The 16,968-nt window shown below is 39.4% G+C and overlaps 1 long non-coding RNA gene across 1 annotated transcript; it reads right to left on the bottom strand.

Annotated features, from left to right (window-relative positions):
- Positions 1 to 8,148: 8,148 nt before the first annotated feature.
- LOC119886396 lies at positions 8,149 to 16,465 on the bottom strand. The gene is made up of 3 exons (XR_005441484.1): positions 16,241 to 16,465; positions 15,668 to 15,723; positions 8,149 to 8,526 (listed from the first exon to the last, which is right to left on the bottom strand). It is a non-coding gene; the product is annotated as an uncharacterized LOC119886396 (long non-coding RNA).
- Positions 16,466 to 16,968: the final 503 nt, after the last annotated feature.

Here is a 16,968-nt window from a genome sequence, read left to right as displayed (position 1 = left end):
TCTATTTGCTGACACATAAAATAATATTTTATAGGGTTTTTTGTATCTTGGAGATGGCGATGCTTAGGGTAACATAATATAAAGTAAAATAAATACATACAGTTGAGAAATTAATTTGAATTCAATCAAATGTATTTTTTTTAGGGAAAAGGCATTTTTCACTGGGGTAAGATGCCCCCTCTATGGTGTGAAATCACTATAGGTGCAAATTACAGATAAAATAAACAAGTAGGTGGTTAAAAACAAGGGGATTATAGACCTATGTTGTAGAAATAAACCTTCCTTGCCTTATGTTATTAGCTTTCCTATAATTTATTTCTCAGAGTTTTAAATAGTGAGGTTGCTGGAACTTCATTAACAGCAAGTCTGAGGTAAAATCCGCGCTTCTCAGCTAGCTAGAAATGTGAGCATATGTGAGCTTCTAACTTCAGAATTTTACCACAGACTTTCTGATAGTGAAGTTGCTAGGCTAAAGGGTCTATCCAGTGTCTAAATAACATCTAACTTACAGACAATCAACCATAAAGGAGGACGGCGACCAGGGTGGGGGGCGTCTTACCCTAAACAAATCTAGCATTTTACTACTTTAACCAAAAACTATAAAACTCTTTCACTGTAAACAATTGCATAACTTATCTTAAGGCTCCCCTTAATGTACATATACATATATAAATTGAACACAATAAAAAGAAATTGCTTTTTTTAACACATAAAAATTAGATCAACTTAGGTCAGAATGGCTTTTATCAAATAACTTTAACACAATTATAAATTTTAACACAGTTATTATCAATAACACAAAAATTGTGATGAAACAGAACATTTTTAGTTCAGTGAGACTAGGGGCAGCAGAAAGAAATGTTGAGAAAAAAAGTGAATTACCGTTGGGGGGGCCTCTTACCCCATATTACCCTACTCATCAAGGGCCACAGGCTTTTCCTTTAACTGGTGTTGTCGGGGCCTTTTCCAAGGGCTATGGATTACTGGAACAGCAGTACAGGTCACAGGAAAGGACCTACAATGATTCGGGGCCTTCAGGTTACATCCTAAATCAAGAAGCTGAGGCTGAGGAAACTATGGACTTGCTAAGGACACGATGGCAACGACACGTGTAAGTTCTTTTCCCTTTCTCTGTGGAACGGAGTGAAGATCAGGGTTCTGCTTAACACAGCTTCTCCCTGTACGGAGGATTTTACCATATATAAGTCGGCTTCTGTCCTTCAACAGAGTCCAAATCCCTCGGCCGTCCCATCTGGGGTGCCAAATTGTCGTGGAAATTGTATGTGGCTGGGGAGGGATTAAGTAAATAATTGAGTAAAAACCAACCGTTGACTTTGAAGAAATTATTAATAAAAAGAGAATGACAGAGAAGTAGGCTGCTACAACGTTAATCAGCTTGGTCAGAGGTTCTGTCTCCTAGGACAGTTACTAAAGTCTGACCCCGAGCAAAGGGATGCATAATCATTTACAGTCTATGTTTTGGGGAACAGATACTCTCCCATCCTTGAATGCACATTCAAGGACAGGAGAGGAACAGCAAGAAAGGAAAACACCAAAACAATCTCACAGCTTTGACCTAAATCCTAGTAAATGTGGACAGACTAATATAAGGAGTATAGAAGGAAAGATTAAGGATAAAAAAGCAATACATATTATACTTATATATCTATAAGACATAACAATAATAGTAATAATAACAGACGCTGTGATGCAGATGCCTCCATCTTCCAAGTACAGAGGAAAAAAATGAGAACGATTCCATTTACAATCTCAATATACACACATATACATCCCCTCCAAGAACATGTTACAGGTCCCATCCTGGGACCTGGATTACATCACCATTTAAAACAGGAATCCAGCAAAATGTAAAACATTTAATAGTGCTCAGTCCTAGGGATATTTTTTGCAGAAAAGGAACAAGTCAGATATGAGAAACATGAAAATGGCAAAAGGCCTTAATAACTGCATGAAAAAGGGATTTTCTATCTAGTATAACAGTATTCAATATCAGTGCAAAAAAGGCAGGGTCCAAGAGCGGTTCAATATCTATAACACTCCAACAGCAGATCTTAACAAAATAAGCAAGTTAACACAAAGTGGCAATAGAAGATGCCAGAAATAATCAGAACAAGCTGTTCCGGTGTTTGTGTTTTTAAACCACGTGAACAATGGCAAAGTCCATTAAGCCAAAATGTTGTACGCTCCGCTCTTGAGCTACAGAGTGATGCATCTTACTTGTACAAAATCTTTGTTAGGAGTTGCACATGCGCAGTTCCCTGGTAAGGACTACTAGCCAATCAGAAGCAGAGAAGGTAGTGTGATCCAAATCAAAGCCGCTTCAGACTGCGACCGTAACCTAGCAGATGCTATAAGTTACTGAAGTCCACAACCACACAACATCATTGTTCCACATCTTACCATAAACCACTACATAAATCACCATATTTAAACTCAATTTTACATAAAAAATTGGCCAAACAATTCGAACGTTTGCTCAGTAGCTTTCACATCGGGTGTAACGTTAGCATTATAGCTATAACTTTAGCTGTGTCAGCCAACGTTTACAACAACTCCGCACTTGAACAGTCTGTGAAGTTACATTGCCGTGTTTATTTTAAATATTATTCACAACCAATAAAGCATACATACAGGGTGTGATTGTAAATTTCCAGGCCCAAACAGAGTCGGAGTTGCTTCTCTTTTAGGACTAAACGTTGACCTGTTGCCGGTGTTGTGACGATCTATGCTGCCTTGCCGAAAAATGCTACCATAGCGCAAATCGATAGACTCGACTCTACTCGGCCCTGCTCTGTTTTCCATTGCAGATAGTACCAGAGATAGTACGTAGCTTGTCGTCATAGCGACGCTACACACAACAGCCGCGACGTAATGTTCAATGCGACACACACACCAGCGATCCACACAGCACAGGCATCCCCCGCAGCCACTGGCGGAGCTCCTTAACTCCGAAAATATTCAAGCATATTTTTGCTCCGCCATCACTTCTCCTAAAACTGTCAGTATTCGAAATCTACACAGCAGATTTCTCACCTCAAAACTTTTTCAGAAATGGATTTAGTAATGAATTAACATACGAAAACTGTAAAATATAAAACTTTCTGTTGCTGGCCTCTGTTTGGCGCACGCAATGATGATGGAGTGAATAGTGACGATTCTCTCTAACCAATCAGCAGTCTGTCCTGTTTTCACGCTACATTTTTGTATCCCTCAGCTCGCTTGGAACCTCGATGGAGGTGAGGTGATATGAAAAAAAATACCTGGAAGCAGGTGTCTACTTATGTTTTAATAAACTTATGAGAATTAATACAAAAATATGAATTTTAATATTCTGAGAATATTAATTCATAAATCTCTGGGAGGGGCACCACCCGAGATTCCATTGGCCCAGAGTCTCGGGATTCCCTGGGTATGGTTAATGGTTAAAAATACATATACAATTATTCACTAATGATCAGTTAGTTAACAATTGCTCAATTATCTTAAATCAATCAGTCAGTCTCATATCAAAGGGGTAAATTCTCATGACAGGGACTTGGAGTTAGGCAACACACACACAATTCCTTTGATTACAGTGAGATTTATTAACTAACTAAGGTGACATAAATGCGGTTAAATATACATCAAAGAAATAAACAATGGCTAAACAATGAGAATGTGGAGTTCTATTGTGGGGAGAATTTGACTCATACGGGCAGCTAATTAACGCAAGCTATGAGTTTTAAGAGTTAAAGATAATCTATTAACAAACTTGCTGGTCGGCGGCCTAACGCTGGCGGAGTTCCGCACGTTCTCGGGTTAGGACAGCTTAAAGCCGTCACTTTCTCTGCCAGGGAATTGCTCCGGAGGTCCGTCTTTTGTCAGCTTATTGAAGAAACTGGCAGTGGGGGCCTTTACAACCCTGGCTCAGGTTATAGGTGTGGTCGTCCTTTGTTACTGCTGGTGGGCCCACGTGGTTGCCCCGGGCGTCGGAGATCAGTGTAAGTTAGCTCGACAAATAAAGCTTAAAAAGAACTTGGTTGTTCTTGAATTCAAATTGTGTAACTTAACGGTCTGATAACTTTTAACAAACAAAATAAAATAAAATAAAAAGCAAGTAAGGTCGCGGCGCTTTGTGTGTGTGGCTTGAAACGAACAAAGAGCCTTTGCTGCGCCGGGTCGAACTTCTTAGGGTGTTGCCGGGAGAGGGAGCACACTGGGCGCGTGCCGAAGTGCAGTTGAAGAGAGCGAACAAGAGCGTGTGTCGCTGTTTTTGTTTGTTGTGGCGTAGTTCCCAGAGGGCAGTTTTTTTTCCCCCTGAGGGCTTGTTTCCGGTTTCCTGAGAAACTGTCTTTTCTTTAAACTTTTAATATGTCTATTCAAAAATCTATTTGCGTGTATTGTAATCAAATATCTTCCCACAATCAAACCTTAATTGTCAAATGGGTGTACCGTTCTTAGTTTTAAGCATTTGATAAAAGGAAAACAATTGTCAATAGTTCAACCTTAATGTTAGCATTTCCTAGGAATCACATCAGATGAGAGGAACTTAACTAGCTTTCTGGATAATGTTGGCTGTTACACGTTCTTACTTAGGGAATATAAGCAAGATACACAAATAGCATCAGATTATGACCAGGTAAATACAGAGTGACATTTATACATTAAAGGGCATTTCAGAACGATGGCATGCAATACTTATTTTGTCCACTTGGGGGAGCTCAGGTTACATGAGTGTAGCTTTGATTAATCCTAAAACAACCTTTTGCTCAGGAGCTGGGGAATTTAGTTATTTAACATTAAATTCGAGATGGAAAATTAATCGAGTATAGGATGACATTTCTTTATCATATCCTTTCTAAAGGAAGTGTCATAAAGTGTTGGGAACAAAGCATTGGTTACAACATAAAATGAGGTGGGTAACCTTGCTGAAAATTAAAACACTGCAAAATTAACTTATTTAGATTCTTTTCAACGACAATATTAACAACAACATGGTAACATAACTACTCAAATGGAGTGGAGAGACCTAGTTAAGTAACTTAAAGATTATTTAATTAAATAAGGAAATGCTTTTAGTTTTGAGGAGACACAAAAGGGCTGTCCTCTGGTGTCCTGGAGTTTCTCACGTCTGGGCGTGAAGAGGAGAATACCCTTTGATGTGAGGTAATTAACAAAGAGGGAAGTCAGTTGATATGGTTACGTGTGTGTGTGGGGGGGGGGGCAGTTTAGGGTTTCCTGCCCTCTTTCCAAAAGAGTTCTGATAGGCTGTTTGTAATCTCTGGTTAGTGTTTATTTGTCATTTTAACAGTCAGGCACCAAGCCTTATCTGGCTGCTGCACCAGAGGTGGCAAGTTTTATGATCGAACTGCCCAGAAACACTTAGGGAAAGCAAACCTTTTACCTCTTCCTTTGGGGTCTCTTTAGCCATCTGTTGAGAGTTGATATATTTGTTATGGTTGAAAGCCTGGGCTGAGCTGAGTTCTGGACAGTCTGGAGTCGATCAATAGATTTTTGGGTTAAGCCAGTAAAAAGGGCTATTTCAGTACTCCAGGTGTGATGAAATAAAGGCGTGTAATATGGTCTCAGTGTCCTTAAAATTTAACATAGATTGAATTTTTGATTTATTTCTAAGCTGATAAAAACATGATTGCACAAGCTTTGTGGTGTGCTGCTCAAAACTTCAATTACTTAAATTATGAGGTTTTCAGCCTTCACTCAAGAGCATTTGCTCTTGCCAGCCAAATCTATTACATACTCCCAATCACCAGTGGTGAAGGAAGTATTATAACAAAGTAATAAAGTAGGTTAACATGGAAATACTCTATATGTACTTCAAAATATGGTAAATGGACTGCACTTACACAGCGCCTTTCTAGTCTTCCCACCACTCAAAGCGCTTCACAGTACATGTCACATTCACACAATCATACACTGATGTCAGAGGCTGCTATGTTAAGTGCTAACTGCTCATCAGAAACAGAAATTAACATTCACAAAAATTCAAACACCAACTGCACCACCATCGGAGAAATTTGGGGTTAACATCTTGCCCAAGGATATTTTGACATACAGACTGGAAGAGCCAGGAAACGAACCACCCACCACTAATAAAACAACTATGAGGGCAAAAGTTGGAATCGCCAACAAAAACTGTTGCATGAATGACATTTAAATATACCTGAATATCTTGTTTGCACAACATTAACTGCAGACTTTTCAAACATTTGTAAATAATATGTTTCCTGTGGGCAGAGCTGCAGTTTGCAGAAACATTTCCCTATTTTAAATTCACATCTGAAGGGCTTTCTCAACAAAGAAGCACTGAGGACTGGGACTTAATGGCACTAAAGGTTTTAAAGGGTTATGGGTATTGACTATAATTAGTTTAATTTCTGATAATTATTGTTTTTTCTGACATTTGCATTGCTGACAACATAATTCTATGGTGAGTTGTTGTACTGCAGGTTTCTTCCAAAAGTGTTCCCTCTTAGTTGTAGTAGACTTCCTTCCAGAAGTTTTCATGAACTCCCTCTTAACTTTGACTTTTTACATCTTACTTTTTAACAGGATTTTTTTAGTGTAGTGAATTGGGAGAACTGAATGCTCGTCCCGAGCCCTGTACCTCACATTTTGATGCGGAAAATAAATAGGACTTCTACTTCTAGGCTTGAAATTAGCCTTACTTCGATACATTTCAGTATGTCAGTTACCACCCACTAAGCAGAGCAAGCATTTAACAAAAGGGTAACAACCTCAGTGCCTCAGAAAAAAAGTCTGTTGTCTTATTTTAAACTGAAAATCTGTACAATCTGCATAATTAGACTACTCAAACATTTCTCCATATGTTAACTGGGAGTGTGAGGACCTGCAAATATACCACAACATTCAGTGAGATGTGGGGAGCTTAAGAAGCAAAGAAAAATGCAGCCTGTAGGAATTCAGCAAAAGTCTGACTCAGGCTTATGGTCCACTATATTATAACAAATGGTAGGTGAGTTTAATAGAGATACAGATATGTATGTAAATAATTGCAACAGCATACAAATATCTATAATAGATAGCCAGATGATGCAAATAATATTTATACTTAAATTTAAATTTGTCATACATCTGGACATTTATAATGCAAACCATTTTAAATATATACACTGGTAAGCTTAATATATCATAGAATAAAAAAGGGAACACATATCATTTACATGAATTTCTTATAAATGCATTCTGCATTAATAAAAACATCAGCTGCCACTCCCTTTGGAGCTTTTATATATATATATCCTCTAGGACAGATAATTAGCCGATTCAGTGACATATCTTACCATCTGTATGCAGATGATATTCTGTACCGTTCATTTTATTTTTTATTCAGCGATGTCCTTGGAGTACCACTCTAAATAATTAGCCAGAAACTGTTTCTTCCAACTGAGAAATATTTCCAAATTAAGAACACTAGGCTGAGTTGGAGATGATCATTCATGCTTTCACTTCCTCTCATTTAGATTACTGTAACAGCCTTTTTACTTGTTTGAGCAAGAAGGAGCTTTACCATCTCCAGGCTGTTCAGAACTCTGCTGCAAGGCTTTTTAACTCACATTAACAAAAGAACACACATCATACCTGTTTTAGCATCACTTCACTGGTTACCAGTCCAGTATAGAATTCAACTTAAAATCCTGGTCCTTACTTTTAGAGCCCTGCACGGCCAAGTTCCTCCCTACATCTCTGAGTTGATACAGCTTCATACTCCCACCCGTAGTCTGAGGAAGTCAAAAAGTCAGAGGTTGTTTTTTAAAACCAGTGGGGAATGAACCTTCCAAGCAATGGCTCCTAGGCTGTGGAATGCATTGCCTCCCTTTCTACTCTCGATTCTTTTGAAAAACAACTGAAGACTCTGCTATTCAAGTAGGCTTTTAGTTAGACAGGGGTTTTTTATGGTTGTTTGTTCTATGTTTGCCATTTATATTTAAATTAAAGCACATTTTATCGTGAATCACATATTTTTATCTGTGAAAGGTGCTATACAAATAAACTTTACTTACTAACTTACTTACTGAAGGTTTTTAGAAATCTGTGGCAACAGTGCATCTTAGTAGGCAGTGATGACCAAGATTGGCATCTCCTGATCCTCTGTTGAGGTGGCATATGGAAACATGAAAATTTTTATTTTACTTAATCACATACATCAAATTTTTGCTTTAACTTTGTCTTCTTAGTAGTGCTCATTTATCATGTAGGTCTGCAGCAGAGACAATTTACAGTGACACAAGGCTCACTGCTTATTGTGCAGACCTTCTTTAAAATGCTTAGCTTGTAAAACTTTCAAGTTTCAAAATAAAAATATCGCATTTTAAACATCATCAAAAATGTTTGGCTTCTGATATTTGCATCTCCAATTCAGCTCCACCGCTTCTCTTGTTTTCATTTGCAGCAGTTGTAAGTGATGTTTAGGTTTACAGGGCACTGCTCAAGCTGCTTTGTTGTGCTGTGTGTCTTGTTTTCAGGGCAGCAAAGCTGCCGGAGGTTCTGTAGAAAGAGGATGGTGATACAACAACCAGTCAGTTCACATAGACAGAATATTTAAGTGCGGTGCTGTAGGTTTCCCAAACTGGTCAGTAGGTACACATACAGAAAAGGAGAGAATAAACATCATAAACAGTATAAATAGTAGCAGTGTTCCTTCCTTTATGTTAAAGTACTGTTACATTCATTTGTAACACATGCTACAAATGCTATAAATTCATGTAGTAGTATTTAAAACACAGAGAGGAGCTCTGAAGGAGGAATTTAGTAATCTTGTACTTGATCTCCTGACTTTTCCTCTAGCCCCGGCATAAATTTCACATTTGTGGTTTTTAGTGAAATATTTCGACAACTATTGGATGGATTGTTATGAAACCTTGGTACATAACTTCATACCCCTTCAGCATGAATTGTAATAATGTTGTTGATCCTCTGACTTTTCATTATTATTGCATGATTATAGAAAGATAAATCTAATGGTAAGTTATTGGCTGGCCTGTTTGGACCCCTTCAGCATATTGAGGTTCAGAGTAATCTTCCAGGAATTTGCACTTGCTTGTGTTTGATTGGCCAACGCAACGTTTTGCTGGATGATGTTGCATTGACTTTTTGCCAAAAGTTGAGCAAGGTTCAACTTTTGGGGGCACCTATGCACCTGTACCCCCCGCTGTGCCAATACAGTGGTCACAATGATATATATATATATATATCATATATGTTACTGTGCTGTCTGAAAGTGCTGTGCTGTCTGAAAGTGTAGAGTTAAAATGATTGGTTAATTAGTCCAACAGCTAAAAAAATCTGCAACTATTGCAATTTCTTTTTGTCATATGAGAGTAAACTGAATGTCTTTGGATTGTAATGACAAAACAATCAACCCAAATACTTGTTAACAGTGGTGGGTATTTTTTTTACTTGCAGTTTATTCCATAATGAAATATAATGACAGCCCCAGTTGTCAGTGTTATTGGCATCCATAGTGCCATGCCTTTGGTCCAAAACATGACTTAAAAGATTTAACTGTAAATAAAATTTTGGGGAAAACATGAGCCTGTATGTAGAACTCAGGAAGATACAGGCACAAAGTATAAACTCCCACCTCTGATTTCTCACATTTTTAGGCTTCATTAGTGTCAAGTTGAGTGTTTTTGTCGAGCAGGGCGGCTTGCAGCTGCATCTCCTTGACTGACAAGAGGGCCTCATTGATATATTGCTCTTCCTTTGAAAGCTTCTAAAACTTAGTAGCATGTTATTGGACTCTGATTCTTGTTGTACAGCAGTACTTGGTGCAGTATTTAACTAGCTCTTCTTGTTAGAATATCTGGACATCTTGTCAGAATATTTTGTACTTGAGCAACCAAACTTTTATCTTCTGCAGTGTAGGAGTGAGCCTTTACCTTACTGATTTATAAAAGCAAATACAAAGTTGATTTATTTTATTGCTTTCTTTACTGCCCCCAAATAATCCATAAAACTAATTTCTTGCAAGGATGGTACATGGTATTGGAAAAAGTATTACCTTTATTTATTTCTGAAAGTAGACCTAATTAAGATAGGCATGAATAAAAGCTGGAGACCTAAGTAGGCCTACACTTGTACATTATTAACTACTGATGTCACGAGTCCCCGGCTGTGACTCCTGTGTGTATGGGTGTTTGACTGTTTTTGTTGTGATTGTGTGCTGGGTGGGAGCTTGGTATGTTTTTGTTTTGTCTGGCCTTGTTTGTGCTCTCTCTGCAGCCTGGGGAATTGGGGGCGTGTCTGCTGCGGGTTCCTCACACACCTGAACAATATCCTCATCAGCACACCTGACCAGTATCTGCAATCTGCCACGGCTTTTTAGGATAGGCTCAGACATCCAGTCCCTGCCAGATCGTGTGAAGTAATGTATGTGTGAGCCCACACAAGCCTGTGCGTTTGCTCAGAAGACTACCTGTTTTCTCTTCTGCTCCATGTTACCTCGGCCGAGCTGCAGCCTGGCCTCTCTACCAGATACCCCTAAGTCCGCCAGCGGCCTGGACCTCTTCCCATTCTGCTCAGCCAGTAAGCCTGCCAGCAACCTCTCTGTTTTCCCCAGCCCAGGATGGAGGAACCCCCCCCCACTCAAGCCCAACTCCCCAGCCCAATTGCTTTGTTGAATAAACTGTCTCTGTGCCAACTCTGTGTTTATTTCTTTTCCCCCATCATCCAGGAATTGTGACAATGGAAGTAAGAACAAAATCAAACAGATATGACCCATTGAAAATTGCTCCTTGACTCAGTCCAACCTCACCTTATAGCAAAAAGGTTGAGTTTAATTAAAGGAGCAAACTCCTATGAGAGTAAGGCTTAAATAATAGTTTTACATATAAAAAGCTTTCATATTAATATAAACATGGAAGTGTTCTCTGTAAACATAACTCACATACACTAGCCAAAACTATTTTGGCACCTGTGTCTGTATACTTATGGTCTTTTGGTAGATTTCTAAAGATTCTGCTGCTTAGTTGTACTTATGAGAAATCTTAATGTTACAGCACATAACAGAAAACAGCTTTTAAACCCTGTGGCAAAGGCTTGAGGGAGGCTCTTTCCTGTTTCAACATGACCTTGTGCAGGAAGAGTCCATAAAGAAAGAGTTTTCAGATTTATGTTTGAAAGAACTTGACTGCACAGAGCCCAAAGACAGATTTTTAACTGTCGCTTAGATTTAACTAACAGTCAAACAGCACACGGACAGCATGGACATTTAAATTCACAAATTTGTCAGGAAAGGAGACTTTTGAAGGACCAACAAGGAAAAGGATGTTCCCAGCTACAGTCAAATATACAGTATATAGAGGGGTTCTCTCTGCATACGAGAAGAAAACTGTAGAAGTTATAAAAATGTACTTTCAGCTAAAGACACAAATATACTGTTATTATGCAAACATTCATAATCAGAAAATAATCAGTTAGTAATTTGTTATTTTTTGTTAAAGAAACTAACTGACAGAAAGGCAGGACTGAGAGAAAAAGGCCCAATTACAAATCTGTCTGCTACTTCAGTAACATAAACAGCATCATGGATTTATCAGTACACAGCAGAGTTAAGCTACTGATGATTTTGAGGGCATTAAAATCACAACTCAAAAGATCTTTTTCAATCTGTGTGTGTTGCTGAAGTAACATTATGAATCATCAAAAGCTTTATAATATGTTGTATGATTGAATGAGATCTCCCCCCACCTCCCCTCCCCTTTAAGTAGGCATCAACAACACCACTTCACCATATTAAATCTTAGCCTAACCACAAACCCCCCTGAGGCAGTATTTAAATCCTTTTTGACAAGAGAGCTATGTGAAGAACATGTTTTTATAGAGTAGATGTAGAGGGGTCTCTCAGAGGGGGTCTCTTTTGTATTCATTCGCTTTCAAAGAAACAGTGCCCAAGAGATCCAACGGCCCTCCTCAAGAAGATCTCAAGCTTAAATGAGCTTAAACAGGAGTGATGGAGGAAACAAAGCTGAACTTAAAAGGGAACTTACAAATTAAAATGAGGACAAAATATGTGGTAAATAAACTGACGAAGTCCCACTAGAGACTATTAGGTAGTAGTGGATGACACGTTGTGTAGGCACAAATGGACAAAAGGAACATAAGCTATCTAAGGAGGGTCAACACTCACTTCACTTATTAATGATTAGTACATTTAAATTTACAGAACGATTGTGCACCGCAGCCCCAGGCAGGCAAGTCGTTTAAGCCCCAACCAAAGTTATTTTTTGACCGATACTAATATTTAGGAAAAAAAAAATCAGACAGCAATATATGATATACACTCACTGACCACTTTATCAGGTACACCTTGCTAGTAATGGGCTGGACCGCCTTTTGCCTTCAGAACTGCCTTAATTCTTCGAGGAATACTTTCAACAAGATGTTGGAAACATTCCCCAGAGACTTTGGTCCATATTAATAGCATCATGCAGTCGCTGCAGTTTTGTAGACTGCACATCCATGATGTGAATCTACCGTTCCACCACATCCAAAGGTGCTCTATTGGACTGAGATCTGGTGACTGTGGAGGCCACTGGAGTACAGTGAACTCACTGTCATGGTCAAGAAATCAGTTTGAGATGATTCGATCTTTGTGACATGGTGCATTATCCTGCTGGAAGTAGCCATCAGAAGATGGGTACACTGTGGTCAAAAGGGATGGACATGGTCAGCAAAACTCAGGTAGGCTGTCGTGTTTAAACAATGCTCAGTTGGTACTAAGGGACCCAAAGTTTCCCATAAAATATCCCCCTCACCATTACACCACCACCAGCAGCCTGAACCGTTGATACAAGGCAGGATGGATCCATGCTTTCATGTTGTTTAAGTCAAATTCTGACCCTACCATCTGAATGTCGCAGCTGAACTCAAGACTCATCAGACCAGGCAATGTTTTTTCCAATCTTCTATTGTCCAATTTTGGTGAGACTGTGCGAATTGTAGCCTTAGCCTATTCTGTTCTTAGCTGACAGGAGTGACACCTGGTGTGGTCTTCTGCTGCTGTAGCCAGTCTGTTTCAAGTTTTGACGTGTTGTGTGTTCAGAGATGGTATTCTGCATACTTTGGTTGTAACAAGTGGTTATTTGAGTTACTATTGCCTTTCTGTAATCTCGAACCAGTCTGATACATTTTTACACTGATACATTTTTTCTGCCCACTCTCCTCTGACTTCAGCAAGGCATTTTTGTCCACACAACTGCCGCTCACTGGATATTTTCCCTTTTTCGGACCATTCTCTGTAAACCCTAGAGATGGTTGTGCATGAAAATTGCAGTAGCCATTTCTGAAATACTCAGACTAGCCTGTCTGGCACTAACAACCATGCCACGTTCAAAGTCACTTAAATCCCCTTTCTTCCACATGCTGATACTCTAGTTTGAACTTCAACAAGTTGTCTTGACCATGTCTACATTCCTAAATGCACTGAGTTGCTGCTATGTGATTGGCTGATTAGCTATTTGTGTTAACAAGCAATTGAACAGGTGTACCTAATAAAGTGGCAGGTGAGTGTAAATCAGTGCTCTGTGATGGAAAAATGTGTATTGGGAACACTGTTCCTAAATGTCCTCAAACACATCTGTAGATTTTTTTACTGCGATTTCTTGTTACTTATCTAAAAACAGAGACATTGATGTATCTGTGATAAGATCAAATTAGCCAATAATTAGTTGGGCATGTTTTTCTAACGCTTAAGAAAAAAAAAAAGACTAACTTTTTGTGTGTTAGTCCTTGTATTTATGCCAGAGCTCCGTGCCACTCGGTGCTAATTTTCTTATTATCCTGCTGATAACTGGCCGCTACAAGACATTTTTTGTTATGAACATAACAGGCTATGTCCTTGGAAAACTTTTGGCCACAGTCTTTCGACGAGATGGGAAGAACCAGAGGAAACAAAGACAAAAAAGACGTCCCGTCCGAGCCCGGCGATGATAATGTTACACAAGATGGCGACCAGACAGAGTTTGATACCGCAGATGGGCTTGACCCTGCCCTTGCTAAAACTCTGAGCATAATGACTTCCAACATTATTAAAGTTATTGATGAAAAACTTAGCCCTTTGGCCGAGACTATCCACAAGCATGCTACGGAGCTTCTGGCCGCTAGCAAGCGGCTAGATGAAGCAGGGACCAGGCTGCTGGCAGTTGAAAACATACGACGCAGTGAAACAGCGGCTGCGGGAACGAGGGATGCCGTATGCTATGCTATTGCCGGCTACTGTACAGGTGATACACGGAGGCTCCAAAAACAGGTTTTCCACCCCGGAGGAGGTACGTGCTTTCATTGACACTCTGACTGGATGATTACTTTACGGGGCACGTAGCTCTGTTTGTCTGGCTTGCGACGCTTCTTCTGTAATGACCGTAGTCTTGCCACTCAGGCTGGTACGTCATGCTCTGTTTTTTAGACATTGCCTATTTTAGAACACTCTGAACATTTTAAACATATTGAACATTTCCTGACCGACTGGCAAGGCTGCTCGTAACGTGATTACTACGTTTCCACCTTATTTTGTTCACTCCTGCAGGGAGGACTTCTTTTGTTTTCATGGCACGCAATTCATCCATTGCCGTCAGTTCGCCCTTGGTGAGTTTAAAAGGTGCTTGTATGGTGAACAGTCCCTGTTTATTTGGGGAAAGGCCCTTAATTTGTTTTTTTCTGTTGTATATTTGTTATGCTTGATCAATGTAGTTCATGTGTTTAGCTCAGGACGTGACATGTGTACAAGATCTATGTGGGATATCAGTGTGGCATTTTATATCCCTGCTAAATGTATCTGACCTATGTATCTGACAATGTGGGTGATGGTACGCACACACAGGGTGGTTGTAGGTGTACCTACCTACCTACTTACCCTGCCCTAATGGCTAATGGTGCCTTAGGGCCATGTCTGATTTGTATAATATTAAGATCTGTTCTTGGAATATCCGTGGCCTCCAAAAGCCTGCCAAGAGCACGGCAGTATCATTTTTGAAAAAGGAAGATGTTTCTATTGCATTCCTCCAGGAGACTCACCTGGAGGACAAGGATAATGCTAAATTTCACAGGAGTTGGGTGGGGCACGTCTTTGCTACCTCATACTCTTCTTAAAGTAGGGGCGTAGCCATTTTAATAAAAAGCTGCCATTTAGATAAAAAGCTGCCATTTAGATTTCTTGATTGTGTTAAAGACAGCCAGGGTCTGTATGTAATTGTTAAAGGAATACTTGCAGGAAAAGAAGTAACATTTATGAATATATACTGTCCCCCAGCTTACTCTCCTGATTTTCTCTCCAAGGCTTTTGCAGTTTTTATGGAATGGACCTCAGGCGACTCTTTTGTGGGAGGAGATTTCAATTGTCACCTCAATCCCTGATAGCTGCGCCTCATACAGGCTGATAGCCCTACTGAACTCTGACCAAAAACTGCTCTCCGAAATTTTGGCCTTACGACTAGAGAAGGTTCTGCCTCATATTGTTAAGGAGGACCAAACTGGTTTTGTCAAGGGCCGGAATTCCTGTGATAATATGAGGAGCTACTCTGAGATTGGTAGTTATGTTCACTGCCTCTGGTCATGTGTGAAGTTACAAAGGTATTGGTCTAGCATTGTCAATGAAATGACTGCTATTTTTGGTTAGCTAAGTACAAACCTGTAGTCCTCTGTTGTCTTCTGTCAGCCTGGCAGGAAACACCTCTGCTGGCCTGTCTGCAGGAAACATTTACAGTTTAACCTTAGTCCAATATCATCTCAAGTGTGTAGTTATGGTAACGGTTTTGCACTGTTCATAACTGTAACTATTACAGCTATGTAGTTGATATGACAGACAGACTGACTGTTCCTATAACATTAACTTTTACTGAGCTGCGGTATTGTCACTAATACTAGTATTGCAGTAATGTGAAGTAGAGATCTCTGAATGAGAATGGGTTTGTATTAGCCTGGGCTTGACACTGCCCAGCAGGACACTGATGTTACAGCTTTTGGGTATGAGCAAGTTAAACGTTTTTTGCATGTGCCATGCATCAACCAGGTAAACTTACATAGGCTACTGCAGCAACAGACACACATACAGGCGACGGCGTGTGGACTTAATATCACAATACACAACAGAAACAGCTTGATGTTACAGTTAGCCACATTAGCTGCAGAATATGCTAATGCCAAATTCAACAGGCAGGTGGTCAAAAAAACAGAAAAGCTACATAGAAATGGCAACACTTACAGGTTCCAAGTTTGAAGTCGGTATAGATCCATCCTTGAGCTGTTCGATTGATAGATTTCATTTGGTTGTGAAGTTACAGCCTAGTGTTGTGGAATGATAGATACACAACTGAACCATGAGAACCTGAAGTGGCCTTCCAACTGAAGAGGAAGTGAAGTCTTAACTGAGGACCCGCCTTGATGAGAGGACTGACAGATTGCATTTTCATTTTCATTGTGTCCCTTGGAAAGCTGCTTGTAAAAGTCTTTGAAAATGAAATGTCAAATGCTGTTTCCATTTTAATTTTAATATGATCCTAGAATGCTCACACAAGTATGTGAAAATGAAAATGATTACATTTTCATTTAAATTTTTATCTATATAACACATACATATGTGGAAAATGATAATGTTATTGTGGGATTACATTTTCAAGTTTGCATGATAATTTTAATTTAGTCCCCTATATGCTTCCATATTAAACACTGAAAGAAGTAGATTGCTGTAACTGCAAACATAAGACAGTCAAATGTGACTACACATCAAACACAAAAACAATACATGCAAATTAAATTTTGCTAAAAGAAAATTAGATTAGCAGTTTAGCGCACCACAGGTCCAGGACAGATAGGAAATATAAGAAGTAAAAAAAAGGGTAATGGAGTAATCAGTTTTGACCTGTTTTTTTGACAGCACACAGGCAGCTAGCTTTTATTTATTGTGAACAAACCAACTGGAGTTCTCGCTTC

Source organism: Micropterus salmoides, unplaced genomic scaffold (genome assembly GCF_014851395.1).
Source record: "Micropterus salmoides isolate LMB-PRFRI ecotype aquatic unplaced genomic scaffold, ASM1485139v1 Ms_hic_scaffold_4, whole genome shotgun sequence".
NCBI lineage: Eukaryota > Metazoa > Chordata > Actinopteri > Centrarchiformes > Centrarchidae > Micropterus > Micropterus salmoides.
This window is presented reverse-complemented; position numbering and strand designations above follow the sequence as displayed.